The 25,660-nt window shown below is 39.1% G+C and overlaps 1 pseudogene; it reads right to left on the bottom strand.

Moving 5' to 3' along the window:
- LOC127434528 (dihydropyrimidine dehydrogenase [NADP(+)]-like) overlaps positions 1 to 25,660 on the bottom strand; it is a 245,984-nt pseudogene that overhangs the window by 169,181 nt on the left and 51,143 nt on the right.

Raw genomic sequence — 25,660 nt, 5'->3', positions numbered from 1 at the left:
CATGTTAAATTATTTGTGCGTAATCTAATTCATATTCGAGAATAAAGCCTTAACCATTCCCTAACATCACAACCAGCACTTCTGTGTATCCACCGTTTCTTAGTTTTTTGTAGTTGCTCCTTATTTCTTGTCTTTTGTACTTTTTTTTTTATATAAAGATGTCTTTATGTGCCTACACTTTGTCCTAGCCCTGTCTCAAAAACTTTATCATGGAAAAAAAAAAAAAAATCCCTCAGTACATCTGATGCACATTTTTCACAGCTTTGTCTAAATGGACCTGATCATGACATGGTTAGCCGGCTGGCATCACTACTGGAGTGGAAGCGGGTCTACAGCTCACCAGAGAGCCCCTGTGTGTGAGTGGGACAATTGACAGTAATCTCCCCCTGAAAGCAAAGGCAAGTCTGCAATAAATGAGAGTGGAGAGGCTTACGATGTCAGTAGTGTTCGAGAGAGAGAGAGGACACTCTCACACTCCTCTTCATAAAGCTCTGCTTCACACTTCCCTCACACCAAATATTAATAAGCTTCACTCTGTTGCCTGATGTTGACTTTCACTTCCTATCTCTCCAAGAGTTTCTCTGCTTTCCTGGTCTTCTCTAACATGTAGTCTTTTTTTTTTTCTCTATCTCTAGGGGGAAAAATATATTAAAAAATAAAATAAAAGGTTACAATGAAAACTAAAAGGAGTTTTATAGCTTAGGCCACATCCACACTATTACAGTTGAAGTCAGAAGTTTACATACACCTTTGCCAAATATATTTAAACTCAGTTTTTCACAATTCCTGACATTTAATCGTAGAAAACATTCTTTGTCTTAGGTCAGTTAGGATCACTACTTTTTTTTAAGAATGTGAAATGTCAGAATAATAGTAGAGAAAATTGTTTATTTCAGCTTTTATTTCTTTCATCACATTCCCAGTGGGTCAGAAGTTTACATACACTTTGTTAGTATTTGGTAGCATTGCCTTTAAATTGTTTAACTTGGGTCAAGCATTTTGGGTAGCCTTCCACAAGCTTCTCACAATAAGTTGCTGGAATTTTGGCCCATTCCTTCAGAAAGAACTGATGTAACTGAGTCAGGTTTGTAGGCCTCCTTGCTCGCACACGCTTTTTCAGTTCTACCCACAAATTTTCTATCAGATTGAGGTCAGGGCTTTGTGATGGCCTCTCCAATACCTTGACTTTGTTGTCATTAAGCCATTTTGTCACAACTTTGGAGGTATGCTTGGGGTCATTGTCCATTTGGAAGACCCATTTGCAACCAAGCTTTAACTTCCTGGCTGATGTCTTGAGATTTTAATTTTCCTTCCTCATGATGCCATCTATTTTGTGAAATGCACCAGTCCCTCCTGCAGCAAAGCACCCCCACAACATGATGCTGCCACCCCCATGCTTCACGGCTGGGATGGTGTTCTTCGGCATGCAAGCCTCACCCTTTTTCCTCCAAACATAACAATGGTCATTATGGCCAAACAGATACATTTGTGTTTCTTCAGACCAGAGGATATTTCTCCAAAAAGTACGAACTTTGTCCTCATGTGCACTTGCAAACTGAAGTCTGGCTTTTTTATGGTGGTTTTGGAGCAGTGGCTTCTTTCTTACTGAGCAGCCTTTCAGGTTATGTCGATACTGTGGATATAGATACTTGTCAACCTGTTTCTTCCAGCATCCTCACAAGGTCCTTTGCTGTTGTTCTGGGATTGATTTGCACTTTTCGCACCAAACTACGTTCATCTTTAGGAGACAGAATGCGTCTCCTTCCTGAGCGGTCTGAGAGGTATTGGCTGATTTCTTTTGATTTTCCCATGATGTCAAGTAAAGAGGCACTGCGTTTGAAGGTAGGCCTTAAAATACATCCACAGGTACACCTCCAATTGACTCCAATTAGCTTATCAGAATCTAATTGGCTAATTGCCTAAAGGCCTGACATTATTTTCTGTAATTTTACAAGCTGATAAAAGGCACATTTAACTTAGTGTATGTTAACTTCTGACCAACTGGAATTGTGATATAGTCATTTAAAAGTGAAACAATCTGTCTGTAAACAATTGTTGGAAAAATCACTTGTGTCATGCACAAAGTAGATGTCCTAAACGACTTGCCAAAACTATTGTTTGCTAATATGAAATCTGTGGAGTGGTTAAAAAATGAGTTTTAATGACTTCAACCTACAGTAAGTGTATGTAAACTTCTGGCTTCAACTGTACATATTTAACCTCTAATCCACACTAAAACAGAGCCTTTCAAAAACATACTTTGGAAAATGATGACAATAGGAAACGGAAAACTGCATTTTCAGACCAAAATGGATTAGTTTGGATGTGGACTAAAGCTTAAAACCACAGTTTTAAGCTTCTTTGCATCTTCATTTTCCAAAGTGTGCGCTTGTGGAGAGTGTTATTGAAATTCGATGGAGAAAAACACCATTCTAGTGCGGAAGAGTGGGCTTATGGGCATAGGCGGACCTTTTTGGGTTTCATAAATAACTTTTTTATTGTGTAGTGTTTTAGAAAATTGTACTAGTGCTTTAAATAACACATAACCAATACACTGATCACAAGAACCTATAATGCAACATAAATAACTTTTTAATGGATAAATCTCACGACACCTGTCAAGAACATAAGCAGGTCATTTATTTATCCAAAATAAAAATAAATAAATTATATTGCCTTAAAGAAATCAATACTTATTATTTTTTTTTTTTTTTTTTTTGCATTGTGTCTTTATTTCCATTTAAAAATGGAACAAAAATGTTTTATTCTCATTACAATAATATAATATAATATAATATAATATAATATAACAATGTTTTTGTTTTTAATATATATTGCATAGTAATATTTTTTTCAGTTTTGGTGTGAAATGTGGTGAGATTCCAAATCCGTACAAAGCAAAAAATTGTCCTTAATCAAGAGGTTCCATTGCTAAATCTAAAGTGCTGCAAAGAACCACTGAAGAACCCTTATTTTAAGAGTGAACACGGATTTCTATCTCTTTCTTGTTTTTCGTTCTGGTGCCATCTTCCTTGCTTTCTCTTTTTTCTTTCTCTTCATCTACATCTAAGTTCTCACCTCCTCAGGAACTGCTTGTACTGTATGTTGGTAAAGCCCTTTCTGAAGACCATAAACACATGGCGGGCACCCCAGCGCAGGGCAGAAGTGCCGCAGTTGAAGGCCGTATCCCCAGTGCCCAGGACAATCACATTGCCACAAAGTTTTTGGCAGCTCTGAATGACAACTACACATCCCTGAAACCCAAAGAAGAGAAGAACAAGACAAGAGTGAGAAAAAAAAAACATAATTCCTCAAAACTATTCTCATTTAAAGGGGTAGTTCACACCAAAAACAAAATTCTAACATCATTTACTTACCCTCATGTTGTTCCAAACCTGTATGACTTACTTTCTTTCATAGAGCACAAAAGTAGATGTTAAGAATGGAAGAAATTAAAGTCATACAGGCTTGGAACGATATGAGGATGAATGAATGATAAATTATTATTTTTATTTTTTTTCCACTTTTGGGTGAACTATCCCTTTAAGGGTTCATTGACAGATCATATCACTATTAAATTATTCTGCTTTCGACCCTGTTTCATCTCGTACTTTTGTATTTGTACTGTATTTCATATTTCCCGGACATTTCCCTTGTATCAGTGATTTCATCCTCCACACCTATCAGTGTGCAGATTTTATTTTTAGACATATTAAGAGTGACTGTACAGTATATTGAACACTTTTATTTCAGAATTTGATAATACGTACTGTAATTCTGAATCTATCAACATCTGATCAGTTCAGCTGTTCTGGGGTTTCAAATCCACTTTGTTTCACTACTCTCTCCCTTACATGACAGAAAACCTTCACTTGTAATTTTGAGCCTTGGAGGGAAAAAGTGTTTTACAGGCTCTTTAAAGGAATAGTTTACCCCAAAATGAAAACCATTAACTTGCCCCCAATGTCATTCCAGTCCAGTATGATTTTCTTCTGTGAAATGCAAAATAAAAAAATATCCAAGCATCTCTTTACATGTAATGAAAGTGAATGGTGAATTTTACTAAAAAAGCACAGTAACAGTATCATATTTTTTTTTATTATTTATCTGGTGAGCTGTATATCATAGCTTTGTATGAAGAACATCTACTTGTGTGTTTAACAGAAGAAAAAAAAAAAAAAAATCATACAGTTTTGGATTTACATGGGTGCAGTGGCGGCCTGTGCATTTTACGTCTAGGCCTTCAGTGCGATTCATGCCATTAAGAAAACACAGTTTCACATTGAATAAGATACTGTATCATACATTATGTGGCAGTCAACTAATAATACCAATGGCCATTTTAAAAACACGTCCATGCACGAAAGCCAGAACCAAGGAGGTCTAATACGAAGAAAAAGCTATCTAATATTTGTGATTTAAAAGTTGCTTGCAATACATATTGTTTCGTAAGGGTACACGGTTACTTTTCAAAACTTGAATCGACACTGAATGCTCCAGCAGCATATTTTACACTTAGAAAACTCCTGATGTTGCTATAACAATGCAAAAAGCACTTACCAATTTGCTTGAAGTAAAAATCAGTCCTCCTTTCCGGTTTAATTAATCAATCGCATGATCATGCAGAACATCTCAGGTTTTTAAATCCATTTCTCAATGGTGTTGTGGCAGTGATGACAGCCATCTCGTCAGCAAGATCTCGTGCTTTTTTTCTTTCAAATTACATACATCACTTAAAGTGTGATTGCGTCATTCAAGGCCAGCTAGAAGTCCTGGACTGGAACATATCCTAAAGACCACACCCACCAAGAACAAATAAATCAATCTGATTGGCTGATGAATCTGACAATCTGACTTTAGATGCCCATTCATTTGCACTGTTGAGGGATTCTGTAGAAATTCTGAAGGCCTGATGGCGTGGAGCTCAGACTCACGCGGTGCTTCAGCTAACAGTCGACACGTTTTGCTTGTAAGCATCGAGGGATTATTTCTGATTGTATAAACTTTTCGTTTTTTTGCTATTCATTTGTAGATGAATTAGGAGTGGAAAGCAATTGAAAATACATAGGCAAAAAGGTGAATGATATTTACTTATTAGGCACGTTACGCCAGCAGAGAAGGCTTTGCTGGCCCTGAGAAATCGCCACTGCATGGGTGTGATTAAATGATGCCAGTATTTTCATTTTTGAATGAACTATACCTTTAAGACAATTAAGAGTTCATCTCAAGGTCTGCAGCATTTTGTTACCTCAAGTGCTTGTAAAGAGTCCAACAACCATTGGCAAACTGTTTTAATGCAGTGAGCTACAGAAAGAGAATTGCACTTTGGACTCAGTTTGATTCATTCTGTGAGGTTCTTTCACAAAAATTTCCATTTTCATTCAATTCTGATTCCAATATTGTGAGCCTCCATTAATCTAGGCAACAGGAACAAAAACATCTCATCTTCCTTTTTGTTCTTTGTAATCATTCAGAAATACCTCCAGAAATAGCAATTACATCTGACATTACAAACCCTGCCATAAACCAGTTCTGTCAAAAACACTGTCCCCACCCCTTCTTTAAAGTATGCCAATGGATAAGTATAACGTGGTTGAAGCCAGACCAAAAAGAATTAGCTCCAGGAAAAATTTTAGGCCAATATTCTGAATAAAGACTGCAGATTACAGTTCATAGTTATAAAAAAGTGCTGTAGCACTACCAGTAATGGTAATGCCATGCTACTTTGATATACCAACATACTTAAAAAAACAAACAAAAAAAAAAACACCATATTTATTTACACTCCAAAGAATACCATGGTACAAGTTACAAAAACATGGCATTACCATAGTACCTTCAAAAACCCTTTTTTTTTTTAGTAAGAAATCTTTAAACTACTTCAAAGAACTTTGCTGTGGACTCAAACTGCCCTTATATATTGCACTTCAGCAAACATTCTCAGTCATCAGGTATAATTTTGTTACAGTCAAGATTTCATGGTGTTTACCTGGTTTACTGGCTTTCGCAACAAGGGGAAAAAAGTACTTCGATATGTAAAAACTTTGTTCTGCAGAGAGGCCAAAGATTTTGTGCCTGTTAGCCTGAGGTAGACCTGCAAAACATCTGACAGAGACGATGATTAGTAAAATATATTTTATATATTCTTTTTTCAAATAAAGGCAATCAAATCTTTTGTGGAACACAAAAGGAGACATTTTGAAGAATGTCTGAGCATCTGTTTTGCTTAAAATGAAAGCATATTACTTGTACTATTTTATTCTTTCTGATGGAGTAAAATGATAACTGTGTGCTTTCATTGAATGGAAAAAAAGTGACATTCTATAAAATCGCTCCTGTGTTCCACAGAAAAAAGTAAGTCATACAGACTTGGAATGACACAAGTATGAGTAAATAATGACAGTATTTCATTTTTGGGTGACCAATTCCTTTAACATCTATTATTACACTCTGGTTTGATATACAAAGGGCAGAAAGCATAGCTGTATCCTTTAAAATTGTAAAGGGAAATGAAATTTCATCCCACAAATAAACGTTCCATTTTCTATTTCCTCATGATTTTGACTCCTTCCTGCCTCTAATGCCTATTGTAAATACAATGCCCCTCTGCATGCTTGCCACTGTTTAACATCATTACCATCATTACACATAATCACACACATAATGTAATCTTGGTGGTTTCAGTGGGAGCAATGTTTAGACATAGGCTTCAGGCCTCCAATATCTCCAAAACCCCAATTATCATCTATTCTACAAAATGAGGTCATATCTTCAATACATAATATCTCAATCGCGATACGCGAGTGAGATGTATTTTGTTGTTTAAATGCACAAAATACTGCCTCCACTCCAAGGCATGTTCCTGTCTTAATAAGATAAAAAGAAGAACTGTAACGTGAGAACTCCATGAGATCCATTGTGACTGAGATGGGAAGCAGAAGACATTCCTAATGAGGCACTAAGTGATTGAGAGATGGAAGACTGGGGCCTTTCTGTCAGAAACAATCAGCTCTCACCATACACGTTTGGTGAAGTCAATGTGATTTCAAGGAACTCTCTGGCTATTAGATGTATTACAACTAGAGTTGGGCAATAGAGCTAAAAAAAAAAAAAGTATAGTATAAAATTATTATAGATTATATTTTGTAAATATTTTCAATAAATAGCTCAATATTTGTATACGTATTTGCTCCAAATGGCTTAAAAGGATTATTTCTTTCAAGCAGAGGAACCATAATTTCAACCAAACAACAAGTAGATTCAAAATGTTTAATAAAAAAAAAAAAAAAAAAAATCAAATCTAGGTAAAGGGGCCTGGGTAACAGCGAGTATTGATGCTGACTACCACCTCTGGAGTCGCAAGTTTGATTCCAGGGTGTGCTGAGTGACTCCAGCCAGGTTTCTTAAGCAACCAAATTGTCCCGGTTGCTAGGGAGGGTAGAGTCACATGGGGTAACCTCCTCGTGGTAGCGATTAGTGGTTCTCGCTATCAATGGGGCACGTGGCAAGTTATGCGTGGATCGCGGAGGGTAGCATGAGCCTCCACATGCGGAGTCTCTGCAGTGTCATGCACAATGAGCCACGTGATAAGATGCACGGACTGGCGGTCTCAGAAGTGGAGGCAACTGAGACTTGTCTTCCACCACCCGGATTGAGGTGAGTAACCGCGCCACCACGAGGACCTATTAAGTAGTGGGAATTGGGCATTCCAAATTGGAAGAAAAGGGGATAAAAATGTATAATAATAATAAAAATTTTTTTTTTTTTTTTTTAAATCTAGGTAAAAATAATCAAGACAGTTTTTCATTTAAGGTACACTATATATACACTATACATATAAACTCAGCAAAAAAGAAACATCCCTTTTTCAGGACACTGTATTTCAAAGATAATTTTGTAAAAATCCAAATAACTTTACAGATTTATTGTAAAGTGTTTAAACAATGTTTTCCATGATTGTTCAATGAACCATAAACAATTAATGAACATGCACCTGTTGAATGGTCGTTAAGACACTGACAGCTTACAGACGGTAGGCAATTAAGGTCACAGTTATAGAAACTTAGGACAATAAAGAGACATTTCTACTGACTCTGAAAAACACCAAAAGAAAGATGCCCAGGGTCCCTGCTTATCTGCGTGAACGTTCCTTAGGCATGCTGCATGGAGGCATGAGGACTGTAACAACACCTGCACAGGATCGGTACATCCGAATATCACACCTGCGGGACAGGTACAGGATGGCAACAACAACAACTGCCCGAGTTACACCAGGAACGCACAATCCCTCCATCAGTGCTCAGACTGTCCGCAATAGGCTGAGAGAGGCTGGACTGAGGGCTTGTAGGCCTGTTGTAAGGCAGGTCCTTACCAGACAACACCGGCAACAACGTCGCCTATGGGCACCTTCACTGGACCAGACAGGACTGGCAAAAAGTGCTCTGCACTGACGAGTCGCGGTTTTGTCTCACCAGGGGTGATGGTCGGACTCGCGTTTATCGTCGAAGAAATGAGCGTAACACCGAGGCCTGTACTCTGGAGCGGGATCGATTTGGAGGTGGAGTGTCCAACATGGTCTGGGGTGGTGTGTCACAGCATCATCGGACTGAGCTTGTTGTCTTTGCAGGCAATCTCAATGCTGTGTGTCACAGGAAAGACATCCTCCTCCCTCATGTGGTACCCTTCCTGCAGGCTCATCCTGATATGACCCTCCAGCATGACAATGCCACCAGTCATACTGCTCGTTCTGTGCATGATTTCCTGCAAGACAGGAATGTCAGTGTTCTGCCATGGCCAGTGAAGAGCCCGGATCTCAATCCCATTGAGTACGTCTGGGACCTGTTGGATCGGAGGGTGAGGGCTAGGGCCATTCCCCCCAGAAATGTCCGGGAACTTGCAAGTGCCTTGGTGGAAGAGTGGGGTAACATCTCACAGCAAGAACTAGCAAATCTGGTGCAGTCCATGAGGAGGAGATGCACTGCAGTACATAATGCAGCTGGTGGCCACACCAGATACTGACTGTTACTTTTGATTTTCTCATTCTGCATTCTGAGATACTATTCTTTTCACTGCAATTGTACAGAGCGGTTATCTGAGTTACCGTAGACTTTGTCAGTTCAAACCAGTCTAGCCATTCTCTATTGACCTCTCTCAACAACAAGGCATTTCCGTCCACAGAACTGCCACTCACTGGAGTAAACTCTAGAGACTGTTGTGCGTGAAAATCCCAGGAGATCAGCAGTTACAGGAATACTCAAACCAGCCCTCAGAGATCACATTTTTTCCCCATTCTGATGGTTGATGTGAACATTAACTGAAGCTCCTGACCCGTATCTGCCTGATTTTATGCACTACACTGCTGCCACACAATTGGCTGATTAGATAATCGCATGAATGATTGTTGGTGCCAGATGGGCTGGTTTGAGTATTTCTGTAACTGCTGATCTCCTGGGATTTTCACGTGATAAGATGCACGGATTGGCGGTCTCAGAAGCGGAGGCAACTGAGACTTGTCTTCCGCCACCGGGATTGAGGTGAGTAACCGCGCCACCACGAGGACCTATTAAGTAGTGGGAATTGGGCATTCCAAACTGGGAGAAAAGGGGATAAATATGAATAAAAATAAAAAATTAAAAAATCTAGGTAAAGATAATCAAGACAGTTTTCCATTTGAGGTACACTTTTGCTAATTACAGCTACAATACTACAGCTAACTGGCTAATTGTCTAAAGGCTTGACATCATTTTCTGGAATTTTCCAAGCTGCTTAAAGGCACAGTTAACTTAGTGTATGTAAACTTCTGACCCACTGGAATTGTGATATAGTCAATTAAAAGTGAAACAATCCGTCTGTAAACAATTGTTGGAAAAATTACTCATGTCATGCACAAAGTAGATGTCCTAAATGACTTGCCAAAACTATTGTTTGCTAATATGAAATCTGTGGAGAGGTTAAAAAATTAGTTTTAATGACTTCAACCTACAGTAAGTGTATGTAAACTTCTGACATATGTTCTTTACTAAAATATGTAAATTATTAAAGTATATTAATTCAGAGTTTTGAATCTGAAAACTGACAGTTTGAACTCATTCACTGAAATGAACTGAACGTATTAATGATTTAATCGCTATTCATTAGAAAACATAAAATGACACACAATGGTCAAATCAAAATCATATTATTATAATTGCAATATTCACAATGTTTAAATTTTAAATGCTTACATTTTATATTAGCAGCAAAATCAACGCATATATGGGTATATGATATTTCACCCAGCCCTAACTGCAAAATGAATCAACACCTCAATTTTAAAAGGGTCTTTTGATAAATGAGTATATCCTTTTTCAACTATCCTTTTCACATTAAAACACAAAATGGAGAAAATAGAGTTGCTGTGATATTTAAAAGCACCACATGTTGTATCATCCAGATTTGAGACAGGAACTCTCCACCCACCATTCTCCAATTCAGCCGCTCTGCCTGACTCAAAAAGACAAGGGCAGTGAAGTGAAAGCACACAGCATGATTTAAAAAGTTAAAATCATTATTAATTAAACAAGTCATTAAATCATACAATAATTAGACGCCCACCTCTCATCAGACACATCTCTACAAGCTGGCAATAACACAGTAATTACCACCTTTTTTAAAGTTAACCTCCAGCAAACAAGCTGGCGTGTGGTTTGTGAATAAACGGTCTCCATTGCTAACCAATAACCAGCCCGTCACTGCGCGGCCCATGTTCGCATTGCTATTCTGTTTGACGGTGCAGTTTTAAAACTGCACTGTCTCTATTTCAACCTGACTCACATGTTCAGTATGTGAGATCGAGGATTTAGTGTTTCAACATGATTATATAGAAAGCGGTTTTGTGAGGGTAAAGTGCTGCATTCAGGTGTGTACCTTCTAACACAGCTACAGCACAGTAACAGTATGATACAAGAGGCTGTGTTACAGTCTATATGCACAATGAGAAGCAGAGTTTCTAAAACTCCCTTGCTCTTAAAAATAAATGACACCAATGTAATATGTTTGGCATAAGATAAATGCATTATTAACATCACAATTACATTTTAATCACAATGAAAACCTCTTACTAATTGCTTAACTAATATAGTTCAATAGCCTAACTGTAGGTTTCAGCTGTTGTTTTAATGGTTGATAAGTAACATAGTGCTACAAAATAGAGGTCACAGGTGTGTGTATATCAACTATTTCACGACGGCTTCCATTGGGGCTCATCCAACCATATTTCTGAGTTGTAACTATCCTTTTTATAAACATTTATATATTTTATATTTATATATACTGTATATACCACACAAAAAAATATCCACGTGCTGAAAGTGTGGTATCACACATTACACTTGGTGCATATCATCACTGATTCTCATTAGTGCATCTCAAACACATAATGTTGAAACCCGCTAAATAGCTGTAATGATATTCTGGCATTTCTACAAACCAAAACTGTCAGTGCGTCAAAACTAATGAACTATATAAGAAACACTGACTTTCAAGCAGGTACTTGAGTTCGTTAGTAATATATATTACTAATGAACTCAAGTACCAGCTTAGACATATGAAGCATGCACTTCCATCCTGTCTTAAATGTTGGACCTCTGTGAGTCATTTTGAAAGTCAGTGTTTCTTACATAGTTCATTAGTCTTGACGCACTGACAGTTTTGGTTTGTATATAAATGCCATATACAGCATTATATATATATATATATATATATATATATATATATATATATATATATATATATATATATATATATATTTGTATACATACATATACATAGAGTATATATACACAATTGGTTTGATTGATTTTAAAAAAGTGCTCCCTAATCTTTATGTTTGTGTGCTTGGGAGTTACTTGGTGAATCAAACTTCTTACATACTCTTAAAACGTTAAAATGACCTGTGACATACAACGTTTATATTCAATATTGGGGTAACGAGTTACAAGTAACATGCATTACATAATCAGATTACCTTTTTGGAATGAATGTATGTTACTCATTGTAAATTTACACTTTTATACCAAAGCTGCTTTTCCAAAGAAGTACTTTTGTAGTAATTTAATTTATTGACATTTACAATTAAAAATCTCTTTCCCATAACAATCACCCAAGAAGTTGCTTGGCATGAAAGTACCAACTATATGAATAAAAGTAAATGCAATTATGCAACGTGATGCTTTTTAAAGTAATGCTCAGTCTGTATCAATAAGCAGGACAAACAACATAGAGATAGTGTCACGCATATGTGATCATCATCAGCCAAAAACTGGAAGCTCAGGACGAATGGCAGAGGTTCCGGTTTGGCTTGACAAAGTGTGTTTTAACAAAAGCGTGAGGGTTTATGACAGTGCTCTTTGTAAGTAATGCGTTTCCATTTGTCTCCTGCTGCAATACATTTTCTTCTGCAATGATCCCTGCGCTGAGCTTCCTTATGCTGCGCTCGCAGCTGAGACTGTTTTCTCTGTGAAAAAACAAAAATAATACATTACCCAGTGAGCTGAAACTCCCTCGTTAATCAGAGCTTATCTATGGGCATCTGAGAAGGGGGACAACATTGGTGGGATGCTCTTTCTCTCTCCATCTCTTTCGACTTTGGCTTTCTCAGCAGTCCCTGATCTCTCTGACCCTTATGAATTCCATAACGATGAAGAGAGACCAAGATTTAAGAGTTAAAGGGATAGTTCACCCAAAAATTTAATTCCGTCATCATTTACTCACGTACACATGTTGTTCGAAACCAGTATGACTTTCTTTTCTCTGTGGAAACAAAAGAGATGTTAGGCAGAAACATCTGCATGGAGAAAAAAAAAAGATGCAATGAAAGTGGTGACTGAGACAAACATACTGCCTAACATCTGCTACAACAGGTTATATATGCCTTACATATAGTGATGCTTGCCTTGGAGTCACAGTAAGTATTGTATATTAAGATTTTACTTAAAGAACATGCAGGTGATAAATTCCCTTTATAGAAATGTTCATAAGCTTTTTAGCCAGTGACAAGACATTTCAAAGGTTAAAAACTATTAAAAAAAAAAATACTTCGCTTTATTTTAAAAAGAAAATGACCAACACCAAAATGTGTGCAGTAATGGGTTTAAAAAGAGAAAAAGGTTCTTGACATTTGGGGTTGGATTTTAAAACTATGCACAAGCGATGGGTCATTTGTACCATGTAATAAAATAACCTTGTATTGACTTGTGTTCAAAGAGTAACAATCACTGCAGCCAACTCTTAGCAAATATTGATTTTGCTGCTTTTAAAAACTCCAAGATTAAAAAAATAAAAAAATAAATAAAAACAAATAAAAACAACATAACATCCTTACAAGTGCTGAGCGCACATCTTTTTATCTGTCCTTCCCTGTATTGATTTGATACACTTTTAATAACATATTGCCTTTGACTAACATTTCGTTGTTTAGTACTAATACCTCACTGCTTTTAGGGCATTAGGGGTACATTTTATCAATATGAATGCCAAACACTTTTTGAAGGTGCAATTCAACCCAAAACATTTAAATTATTCAATTATGTTGCTCCAAACTTGAATGACATTCTTTCAATCTGCCTAATGTCTACTTTTGTGTTCCACGGAAGGAAAAAATTCATACAGGTTTGAAACAAAGCAAGGTTAAGTAAATGGTTTTCATTTTCATTTTGTGTGAACTATCTCTTTAATGTATTTTAATGCTTCCTTCTTGCTGGCATAAAGTGACAATGAAATCAAAAGGGACAGTCAGAAAATTAGGGACAAAGATCGCGGACCACATCACTGCATGGTGTTAAGGAGTTAATTCACTCTTTAAAATTATTGAACCCGAGACAATGACTCCTGAGCTTATAACCTAGAAACAATGCTCTTATCTGACTTCCTCAACCTGCCTTCCACTTTGCATATTTTTGCATATTGCCATGGAGAAATTAGCATGTCAATCATGTGAGTGGATGACATTTAAAAAGACCATAAAGGACTTGTGTGAAATTACAGAAATTAATTGCAAACACTCAGCGCTTTCATTTTCTCTCTGAGTTTAAATTCCTTTACATCCCTTCGTAGAGAAATCCAAAAATGCACCATATAAAAGACTCATAATTAGGATGCCAGTATTAAGAGACTCAGCATTATGAAACAATGAATTATCCTAATTCTTTCTCCCATTGTGCCGGTACAATAACACAGTCACACGGACCACTTAAGGCAATGTTTGAATTTCTAAGATCAATGTAGGTGCAACATAATCATGGTTTAATTTCTTTCTGTATAAAGTTGCATTATTTGAGTAGTACGTTTATTTTCGTTTGGCCGATAAGTTTCTTAGGCCAGGAGTCATAATTAGAAATGCTTTGCAAAGTAAAGATGAGCCTCTTTGATTCATTTTAATGAGCAACAAGGGATTGTGGAACGTATATATATATAGCCAGAAGATATAATCTCGAAAGAATACATTCATTCGTTCCTTGGCTTTGTATATTAAAAAAGAGGAATGAAAAAAGTGAGAGATTATGATTAAAGTTTAAAAATGCAGCTTGTAAATAATAAAATAAAAATAAAAAGCAAGCTCCTCACTGACAGAGGCAATATGATAATCATTATTTGATTCTGATGGCAAAAGGTCAGATCTTATATAATGACTTGTAAACAGTAAGTAACAGAGTGAGCAGGAAAACAGAAGGAAAGAATGAAGGAAGGAATGAAGCAAAGCAGCAAGGAAGGAAGAAAGAAAGAAAGAAAGAAAAAGAAAGAAAAGAAAGGAAAAAACTAATGAAGGAACAAAAAGGAAATGAAAGGTAAGCAAGCAAATAAGGAAGGAAGGAATAATGAAGAAAGGAAAGGAGAGAAAGAAGAAAAGAAAAAAGGAAGGAAGGAAGGAACAAAGGAACAAAAAATGGAAATGAAAGGTAAGGAAAGCAAAGAAAGAAAGAAAGAAAGAAAGAAAAAGAAAAAACTAATGAGGGAACAAAAAGGGAATGAAAGGTAAGCAAGCAAATAAGGAAGGACGGAATAATGAAGAAAGGAAAGGAGAGAAAGAAACAAAGGAAGGAAGAAAAGAAAAAAGAAAGAAAGGAAGGAAGGAAAGAAGGAAGGAACAAAAAAGAAAATGAAAGGTAAGGAAAGCAAGCAAATAAGGAAGGAAGGAATAATGAAGAAAGAAAAAAAGAAAGAAAGAAAGAAAGAATGGAAGAAAGGAAGGAAAGAAAGAAAGAAAAAAGAAAGAAAGAAAATAGATTGCCATGGTCTTGCTCATGAGTATGAGGTGGCTTGTATCCTGGGATTTAGCTGATATGAGAAGATGGTGGGGTGAACTGTGGGTCAACATGTGACTGCAGTGAAGAGCTCAGCAAGAGGAGAACAGGGCAGAGGGATCTGATGAGAAAACAGGGTGTCCTCCATTGAGGAGCAGTGGGCAGCCTAAGCATGTGCTGTTGGGTTAGCATGGCAAGAAACAGCAGCTGCTCAAGAAGTGGGGCAGAAAATTAGATGTGAACAAGGTTACTGGTAGAGGGGGAAAAGTTGTGGAGTGGATCATCCATAGCCATTAAATGAGGGACAGGGAGCTGTCATTCAGCAAGACAAAAACAGGCAACAGACAACAAGATAAAGTTGTGAACACACATATAGACTAACCGATTCCAATGAAAACAGCTTTGTTTCTTTCTTCAAGGGAAGGAGTGTCATTCCATCTTGGCCGAGTCCTCTGTCACAGACGATCTAAAAAAAAGAGTTCAAACAAGGCATTTCAATAGCACCAAACCCTCAGAAAAGCTCTATAAAAGACCAGAATCTCATTTGAAGGCCTCTAAAATGGTGTCTGAGATCAACAGAAGGATGTCTCTGAAACTTTCTTGTGTCAGCGGAAAAGACTGTCGGAAAAGCTTCTGTCCTCCTCCAGAGCTCAACCATTCACTCCCCTTCCCTTGTGTCTGTTTATAGGAACAGAGAGAGAACATGCAAATGTGTCATATCTCCCTCCTCCCCATCACCCCTAGCTCTTCTGCAGAAAAAAAGCATTTCCAGTGCAAAATGAATCCTGAGCAGGTGTGCCGGATGACGACTATTGATTGCCCTTTCCCACAGCTGAAGCATTCAGGAAACAAACAGACAAGCGCACATAGCCCCAAGGTGCTTCGATGCCGCTGTCAGCCACCCCTAATGCAACTTTTAATTGTTCTTTATTAATGCAGCTGACATTTGGACTGCTGATCCTCTTCGAGACCTCTCACCCTCCCTGGCTTCAAAAGTGGCAGGTGGGAGAGCAAAGGAGCATGGAGAAGAGAATGGAGGAGGGGGATGATAGGGTGGTGTGATGGCTTTCATTACCTTCACTCCCAGATCTTTCATCAAATCCACCTCAAACTGAACCACATCGTATGGCAAGCAGAATTGGGGGATCTTGGTAGAGCTGTAAAAATCAAGAAAGGAAAAATGAAGCAAGAAGGAAGGGCAAAAAGAAGACCTTCCCAAGAGAGATGAAAAGGTAGGGGAAGGAAACTTCAGAAATACCTCCCCACACTAAGGATCGTTCTTTATCTGGAAATGTCTCTTATGTTGTGGGTTCTCCTATCTCCAGTTGTGCTGGTCTAAATGTCAATGCAAAAAATAGGCTTTGTTCACGAAGTCAATGTTTAGGACAACCGCATTTAGTTACAGCTGTGAACGTCCTTTCACTTTGAAAAAAATATATAAAAAATTAAAGCCATACAATCACATACAAGTGATCATCATTCGATTGATGGTAGCTCATTGCCTTGTGGAATGTGGTTAACACTACAGTGACCATTTGTCATCTGTACAATAGTCAAGCAAGTCTTTAAATCCAAAATACTTACATACCCAGGACAGGAGAGTATGTGCTATCCATGTTTTTTCTTGGCTACATCTCCCACGGTTGTATTGAAAAATTCTGTTACAGTTTACTGTGATAAATTTAGTAAGGGTGTTGATGTGAAGATGTGAAAAGTCTTGTAATTTATATTGGTGCAGCAGCGCAGGCGTTTTCTCTTTATCTCATCAGCGTTATTTGGAATATCAGGGCTTTTTAGCCATTTGACATGGTTGAATTGCGCCAAAGCACTTTAAAATAGAAGTTTCTCATGTAGAATTCAAATGTGTTGCATGTGCCACCATTTTGAGGGAAGCCCGATTTAATCGCACATGTGAGCCGCTCTGTGCTATCCTCTCACCGGAGCTCCCAGCCCTGTTGACGCATGCAATCACTTCAATCATTCCGCGCACATCCGTGTCCCACATGAGAAGCATATTTACTGCTTATAAAGCGAGATGAATATCATAAGATTGCTGCATCGCATGACGGAAATGCGTACGGATGTGACTGGCATTAGAAATAAGGGTACATCTTTAAAAATATACTTCAATCTTTACATGCTGAATCGATGACATCGCATCGATGGTTAATTAATTGATGCATCAATCCAGATCGATGGATCGTTACACCCCTAGTGCACAGTACAATTTTTATTGTCCTTTACGATTGTTGCTTGTCAGACTGTACAATATGAACCCATTTGTTTTTACCCATAATTTGGGTTAAAAGCCTTTGCATACATACTTGAGACATTATGTTAAACTGTACAGTACACATCGCAGCCAAGACTTTGGTCCCAATCATCTTGATTTACAGCACTGACTGGGTGTTTTATCTCATTTGGCCATCGTAGGAGCAGTCACACTTAACGACAGCAAAGAATTTCTGACAGTGATAGCAGAGGCAAATAATCAGCAGTCTGTGGACATGCCACACTAAGTGATCAAAGACTGCCAATTTTCCCTATGGCAAGACAAATCTTTTACAATCCTCGTTCCCCGAAATATGTTTCAGATGGCAAAATTGTGGTCAAAATCATAGTGTAAACCCTTCTTCACACCTGTACCACAGTGACAGTAAATGAAGTAAATATAAAAAAGGTGACCTTTAATACACTGGAAAGATATATGACGATTAACATGATGTTATTTAATAAACAAGTCCAATTGAGGTGCCAGTCATCCAACAAACATGAATTAACCAAGAGTGGCATTGAATGATTTTTAAACAAGTAGAAATGTAGGGTTTCAGTTTGGTTATAGAATACAGTTATCACTCTCGTTAATAACCCAACTCTGTGTGAACGAGGCCACAGGGTCTCGTTTCTACTCCCAAATGCTGTTGGGATTTCAGCTGTATTGGGCATTCAGGGCCCTTGAATCCAATCAACATGCTGGTTAAGCTGCACAGCTGTGGAGATACAAGAACGCGTAATTGATAACCTCATCCCAAATCGGCATTTGAGAGAGGAATATTCCCAATTACGGAGACCATTCATTAATTATTCTGACCTTTAACAATGTGCCCCATATTGATTGTGGCTGGCCGGATCAACAATGCCCTTTAGTGGACCAGCAAAGATACAGGGTGAGAATTCTGAGTATGAACCACAGGTCATAGTAATTACAGACCTTAGTCCTCCAATGAACCTCTGCTTCTCAAAATGGCTGATGTCATCGTACCCCAAACAGGTAGGAAGTGGTGCATCTGATGCTGGCGGGTCGCAGCCAATCAGATTTGTTTTAGAGTGGTAGCTCTTTGGCCTTTGATTTGGAGCTGGGAGATCGGGATCCCGTGTCTGAGGTGTACCCATTTTTTTAACACCTGCAAACCTACAAGATGAATAACGATGTTTGCCTGTAACTGTAACCTCGATCTCTTCTAAAGCAACAGCATGGCTAGTCACAGTGTATGTTGCATTTTGGATGCTGGTTGCCAGTATGGGATGCTGCTGTGCTGGTGTCCCAACCGGGATTCTTAGTTAAAGACATAGTTCCAGAAAAGTCATGCTAGTCAGGTTGAACATCTTTACAACAAAGTTTTGCTGGTGAACAGCATTAGCTGTATTGGTCCACCATCTAGGCAACCAAGATAGTTCAGCCTGGACCAGCACAGAAAGTTGTATGTTTCTAATTAACCCTGTTTGTTTCTGATTCGATAAAAAGAACTGGCTCGAAGAAGTCAGACCACGCCCAGAATACATATTCTCTTTGGTACTGATTTTGCTACGTTTACGCCGCTTATTCACAATAGAACATTGTTTTCCTACACCGAAACGGAGACTTTCAAAAACCCTCTCCATAACCACTTACTTTAGTAAGTAAAAGTTTAGGAATCTGAAAATGGAGGCGGATTAGTGTGAATGTGACCTCATTCATTGGATAATCAAACTTCACTGGTCACAGCGTGTATGTATTTGATTCACTAAAAACGAACTGGCTCATAAAGACACTTGTTCGGGAATCACACTTCACTGGTAGCATGGTATGTTTTTAAGTCACTAAAAAGAACAGGCTCATAAAGTCATTAGTTCAGGAATCTGACTGCACTGGTTGCGCTGAATGCTTTTGATTCAGAAAAAAGAACAAGACTTTTTGAGCTGTATGTTTCACGCTGTTGACTCATTCTGAACGTCATCCAGTTCCTTTTTTTATGGAGCCGGTTCCCAAACCTATCCAATGCACAATATATGTGGGTTATCAGCAATGCTGGTCTTTTTTTTTGTTTTTGTTTTTTTGGCAAGGACAAAACACCACTATCACATTCAGAGACTACGTGATATTTCTTGGTGTTTCCATTAAGAACTCTTTTTCAGTGGCTACAATTATCTGCCCAGCCCTACACAAATATGCAGAGCCTAACATGCTTTTAATTTGCCTGAGAAGAAAAAGAAAAAAAAGATTATTACAGACATGAATATAAAAACCATGCTGCAATTTGGTTCATCACTCTACCGTTAAAACCCAGAGCTGCAAACCCACTCGTATGAACTAAGACAAAAGCGACACAAAGAACTCATTCAGCTCCTCTGAACAGGAAATAAATGAGAAGACAAATGTAACAAAGTTCAGTGGAAAAGAGGAGGCGAGAACCGGCTTGACAATATAAATAATTTTTTAATAAAACAAAAAGACACAAACATAAACACATGCAGGGCAGCTGCCCATAACACTCTCTCTCTCGAACTGCCGCCTCCGGTCGCCTTTATCCCTCTCGAAGGCTTGATTAGCCTGATTAGGGGCCGGGTGTGCAGCATCACGACCCGGCCCCACCCTCCTCCCTCCTACACTCCTCCCTCCTTTCCTTTAGGCCGGGGAGCCCCTGGCATGACGTACATCCCCCCACCTCCTTTCTGCCTCTTCGGACTTGGGAGGGTGACAAGGGGAGAGGAAAAATAACAACAACAACAAAAAACGAGAGGGAAAGGCCAACACGGAGCTACAGCGGGACAGAGAGAGGAGAGAGAGAGAAAAAAAAACGTACTCACCGGTTCTCCGATATGCCACAGCCTGGTCCTCGGCCACTCCTCCACCCTCTAGTGGATGGCAGCTGTGCTTCCCCGGGCGGATCGGAGGCAGTCCTTCAGCCCCTGGCGGACGGAATGCCCCGCCGCGTTTTCGGTGGACGGTAGGAGTCTCCCCCGACCCTGGCAGCAGTTCTCCTGCTCCAGGCAGTCGGCCAGGAGCCCCTCCACGCTTGCAGTCATTGGTCCTCTCTTGACCCCGCCACGTTTTAGCGGCCGCTAGGGGTCCTCCACCCCTAGCAGCGGCCCTGACCACTCCAAGCGGTCGCCTAGGAGCCCCTCCTCCCCTCGCGCTTTTACAGAGCCCCTCCTTCACTCTCAGGTGGCCGGGCTCCTCTGTCCCCTGGTGGATGGCAGCGGCTGCTCCGTTGGTGTGGATGGTAGTGGGGAGGACTCTACTACGGCGCATCAATCCTCCTAACCGGGCTTCAGCACCAGTGTTACAAAGTTCAATGGAAAGGAGGAGGCGAGAACCGGCTTGACAATATAAATAATCTTTTAATAAAACAAAAAGACACAAACATAAACACATGCAGGGCAGCTGCCCGTAACTCTCTCTCTCTCGAACTGCCACCTCCGGTCACCTTTATCCCTCTCGAGGGCTTGATTAGCCTGATTAGGGGCCGGTTGTGCAGCATCACGACCCAGCCCCACCTTCCTCCCTGCCACAACAAAGTAAAAAATAATGACAGAAACTCATTCATTCCACCAGTGTCCTTAACGCATATGAAGACATCAACATAAAGATCGTTAGTAGATTTATAAAAAGCATGGCAAGTTATCCAAACAGGCATTAATGAGGAGCCCGTGGCAGTATATCCATTACAAGTCGTAAAATAGGAGGGCTGTCACTTTGTCTTCTTAATAAGATTAGCAAGATCCATATGTATAAGCCTGTATTGTTAATACAATATTATGCCTGAACAGGCAACAATATAGGTGATATTAATATAGTTATTCATGAGTTTCATGAACTGTGAAGCCCAAATTGCACCATGACAATGCATTTTTAATACTCCCTATGAGCAGTTTAGAGACTCTGCTATTATTGTGACTTCAATGGAACAAACAGTGCTGCAATTCAAAGCACAATCTCATCTCTCCACAGATCAGCATGGCATCATTTGAATGATGGAGTTCAGACTACATATAAGAAAGCTGTGTAGCAGCATGGTAGAATTCATGGAGGTACTGTAAAAGGTGCCTAAGGAAACATTAACTCCAAAAGACGAGAAAACAAAGATCTTCCACTGAATAATGCTTTATTAAATGATGTAACTTTCTGAAAATTGGAAAAGCAGATATAACCATCAAACAAACATTGTCACAGGATAAGTGGTTGACCAATATAGGTTTTTCAAAAGCCGAAGGCATGATTGAACAATCATAACCCTAACAACAAAATAATATTATGTTCAAAATGTTGAAATAAAGACATCTCACTTTCCTGCAACAATAAAAATAGCCAACAGCTTATTCCTCAATAGAGGAAAGAGGTCAGTGTGTGACATTTTTGTCTTCTATTGGTCATAAGTGTTGTCATCATATGCATTTGCAGGTCAGAGTTCACCAAACTTAAACATTCATGTGCAACGGAAAGCAACACTTCTTTGCATGAGTTTGTGTTTCCGGTCTCCCATGCATCTGATTGAAAGTGAATGTAGTGTTTAATGCGGCTTTAATCTAAAAAAAATGGCCAAATATCTGTTGCTTAATCAGCCTGGTTGATTCAAACTTGTCACAATGAGTTTGATGTCAATGACACCAAATTCCATTGGTTTTCACATAAATTTTGATGCAGACTTCCGCTTCGCAACTTATTACCATTACCAAGCACTATAATATCACTGATAACAGTCAAAAACGGCTAAATAATCTGTTTACTTAACGCAAATCACTTTCTCACTAATGTCTGAGTATGGACATTAGGTTTTGACAGCAATCCTGAACAGATGAGAACAAAATCACACACACATTTGCATGGTAAAGTTACTGGACTCAAGGGCTTGCTGCACGCACCCTGTATGTGTGTGTGTGTGTGTGTGTGTGTGTGTGTGAGAGACACAGACATACAGCACACAGAGAGAGATAGAGAATCCACAAATATGATGCACTAGATTTCATTGCATTTCTTGTTGAGCACTTCAATATGAAAACAGCCAAATCCCGGACATTTAGGGAACCTAGAAATCCAACCGGATGCTTTATTAAGGTTAGAAAAAGAGGACATGTCCATGAAAAGAGGATGTATGGCCATAATAGTTTCCATTTAAAAATCTTCCGATTTATGGCATTATTTCTGCATTAACAAGTGCCACCTTCTCACGCACTCTGACGACAACAACTCTGTCTCTACCTCATTCACATACACTCACAGGGCGACATGAGATATGAACCTCGTAAAGATGATTAATAAAAAAAAAAAAAAACAACAAGGAGCTTGGTTTAAATGTTTTTCATCTTTGTTATCTTCCAAAATGATGGACATCATTTGGAATTATCTGTCAATGTTTTAAAAATAGGCAAGTGACAGAGAATTAGTTTAATGCAACCTCTGATTATTACATCTGGTTCTAATTGAAATTTTTCAGCATTGGTGGGGGCTTATTGTTGTGACATTCATTTTACAGTAGTTTTCAAGCCACCTGTAGTTGTTGTAACACCCTACAACAGCGCATAATTATCCAGACCCTTAGCTGCTCGCAATCACCAGTAACGTTATTCTAGCTGATAACAACAACTAAGCAGAAGTTTAGAGCATCCGAGAGGAAGTCTTTCACCGTAATGGCGCCGCCCATGGAGAAAGCAGGAAAAAGGTGGATAATGGCAAATAGACACTAGGAAACTGGCACATTCTTGGCATTAGCGTGGGAGAAAGTCAAACTCCTCAAAAGATGATAAAGTACTTTGCCACATCTGGACACTAACGCTGTGTTTCTCCCATAATTGAAAAAAGACACTGACTTATCTGTGATTGCAGACTGACTACAAGAGCGGCCAGTGAATGACGGTGGGCAGTGATGGCCCCTCTTTCTCAGGTTATCTAATTATCGGCTCGATAACCAGACTGACCTCTCACATTTAAGGAGAGAGGAGCTGCCATCTAGACAGAGATGTCTAATAAGTCACAGCAGAGGTGGGCGGCAGGAGGAGGGGGGGGGGCTGCCTTTGTAATTGTTCTTCTTATCCTTCAGGAAGTAATGAAACTTAACATGCCAAAGCACTTCCTTTTCTAGCCAGTGTTGATTGTGTGGAACAGGTGGGGTCAGGTGACAAAGGTGGGTGGACATGAACTGTCATGCTCATAGCTTTCCCTCCTCGTAGTCAGTTAATAAACATGCCATCTGACACACTATTATAATTGCAAACAAGTTGCTTAAGGTAAAGAAGAATAAACCCTCGGGTGATACTGCAATGCAGCCAGCAAAACTTATTTGTGTCATTAGACATTTTTTATTTATTTTTTTATTGCATTTGTACTGTGTGTGCTTGCTCATTTAAATTCAGAACAAACCATGAAGCTTTAAGCTTGGTCCCACTTGTGCACTTTTGTGAACAAATAGGCATAAATTAAAGGTGTAGCTTACCCAAAAATGAAAATGCTGTTATCATTTACTCACTCTCATATTGTCCCAAACATGTATAACTTGTTTTCATTCACGGAACACAAAAGGAGATGCAAGGCAGAATGACAGCATCACCACTGACTTTCAATGTACGAAAAAAAAAGATGCAATCAAAGTGAATGGTGACTGAAACAAACTTACTGCCTATCCATATTATAATACAGGATATTGTGTCTACAGAAATATCCATGCAATGCTCAGACACTCTCCTCCACTTCACATTAAGAAGTACAGAACCTTTAACAGGTAGAGGAAACTCGACTGCACATGTGCAGCATTAAGGGTCGAGTAGAGCAAATCAAGCCCACGCATTATAATTTCTATTTAATTAGCGGTTGCCATGGAGCAGCATAACGCCTGCAATGGCAACAACAAAAGCAGATATTCTGATAATATAGAGCAAAAAATAAACACAGAAATGAATGAATGAATAACATCAGAAGTTTCCACTATCCATTCATCTGTCCATCCATCCACCCATCCATCCATCCATCTATCTATCTATCCGTACATCCGACCGTCTATCATCCATTTCACTATCTTTCCATCCGTCCTTTCATCATCCATCCATTCGCTCATCCATCATTCCATGGATCAATCATTCGAACATTCTATCTATCTTTGTATCTATACATCTGTCCGTCCATCCATCCGACCGTCTATCTATCATCCATCTGACTATCTGTCCATCCGTCCGTCCTTCCATCACACATCCATTCGCTCGTCCATCTTTCCATCAATAGATCATTCCTTCCATCTGTCTGTCTGTCCGTCCATCCGTCCATCTGTCCATCCATCCATCCATCATCCATCTGACTATCTGCCCGTCCGTCCTTCCATCATCCATCCATTCGCTCGTCCATCCTTCCACCGATCTATCATTCCTTCCATCTATCAATCCATCCCTCCCCTCTATCTATCTGTCTGTCCATCCATCACACATTATGCTCTGTCCGTCTGTTCCATAGCATGCAAGGAATATCCACTGATAGCAAACAAATCTACTAACAGATCTATTTCAGTCTCGGCCATTGAACATGAAATGGAGATCATTATATTGTGTTTTAGACATGAAAGATCAGCTGCTTCACTTGCCTTCTTAACAGCACATTTAAATCCCATCTTCGACGATTTTGACACTGTCGGCTCACCAGGGCCTGTTTTATAATGGCGAGTCTGACGTTTGTTGTGGCAGAGGGCTGGGCTGCTGGGATGGATCACGGCTGTGGCGGTGGAGACTGTCACACATCATGCATATGAATTCATACTGCTGCCATAACAGAGCTGAGAGACTTTATTAACAATAGCACAGCATTTCACCACATCATGACGGCATGTGGGAGCCAAAGATACAAGAAACTTACAGCAGCATCCTAACATGAACTGGATCTCTACATTTTCTGAAGAAAATTAGAGTGGTGCCCATGCACAAGTCACCACCACAATTCCAGTGTGTTCTGGGTGGTGGCCAGGGAGTTGCTATGCAGTTGATGAGGTGTTCAGAGTGGTTTATAATAAGTAAGGTGGTTGTTATTATGTTCCTGCTAGCCATTCACGTCCCTATATACTCTATAGCTCGGGTCCCTTCTTCAATATAAGTCTATGGGATATTTACATCTTTTATACATTATTCATATCTCCAGTTGCTTAGCA

Source organism: Myxocyprinus asiaticus, chromosome 44, assembly GCF_019703515.2.
Source record: "Myxocyprinus asiaticus isolate MX2 ecotype Aquarium Trade chromosome 44, UBuf_Myxa_2, whole genome shotgun sequence".
Classification (NCBI taxonomy): Eukaryota; Metazoa; Chordata; class Actinopteri; order Cypriniformes; family Catostomidae; genus Myxocyprinus; species Myxocyprinus asiaticus.
Note: the sequence above shows the minus strand (reverse complement) of the source record. Positions and strands in the feature narration are given on the sequence as shown.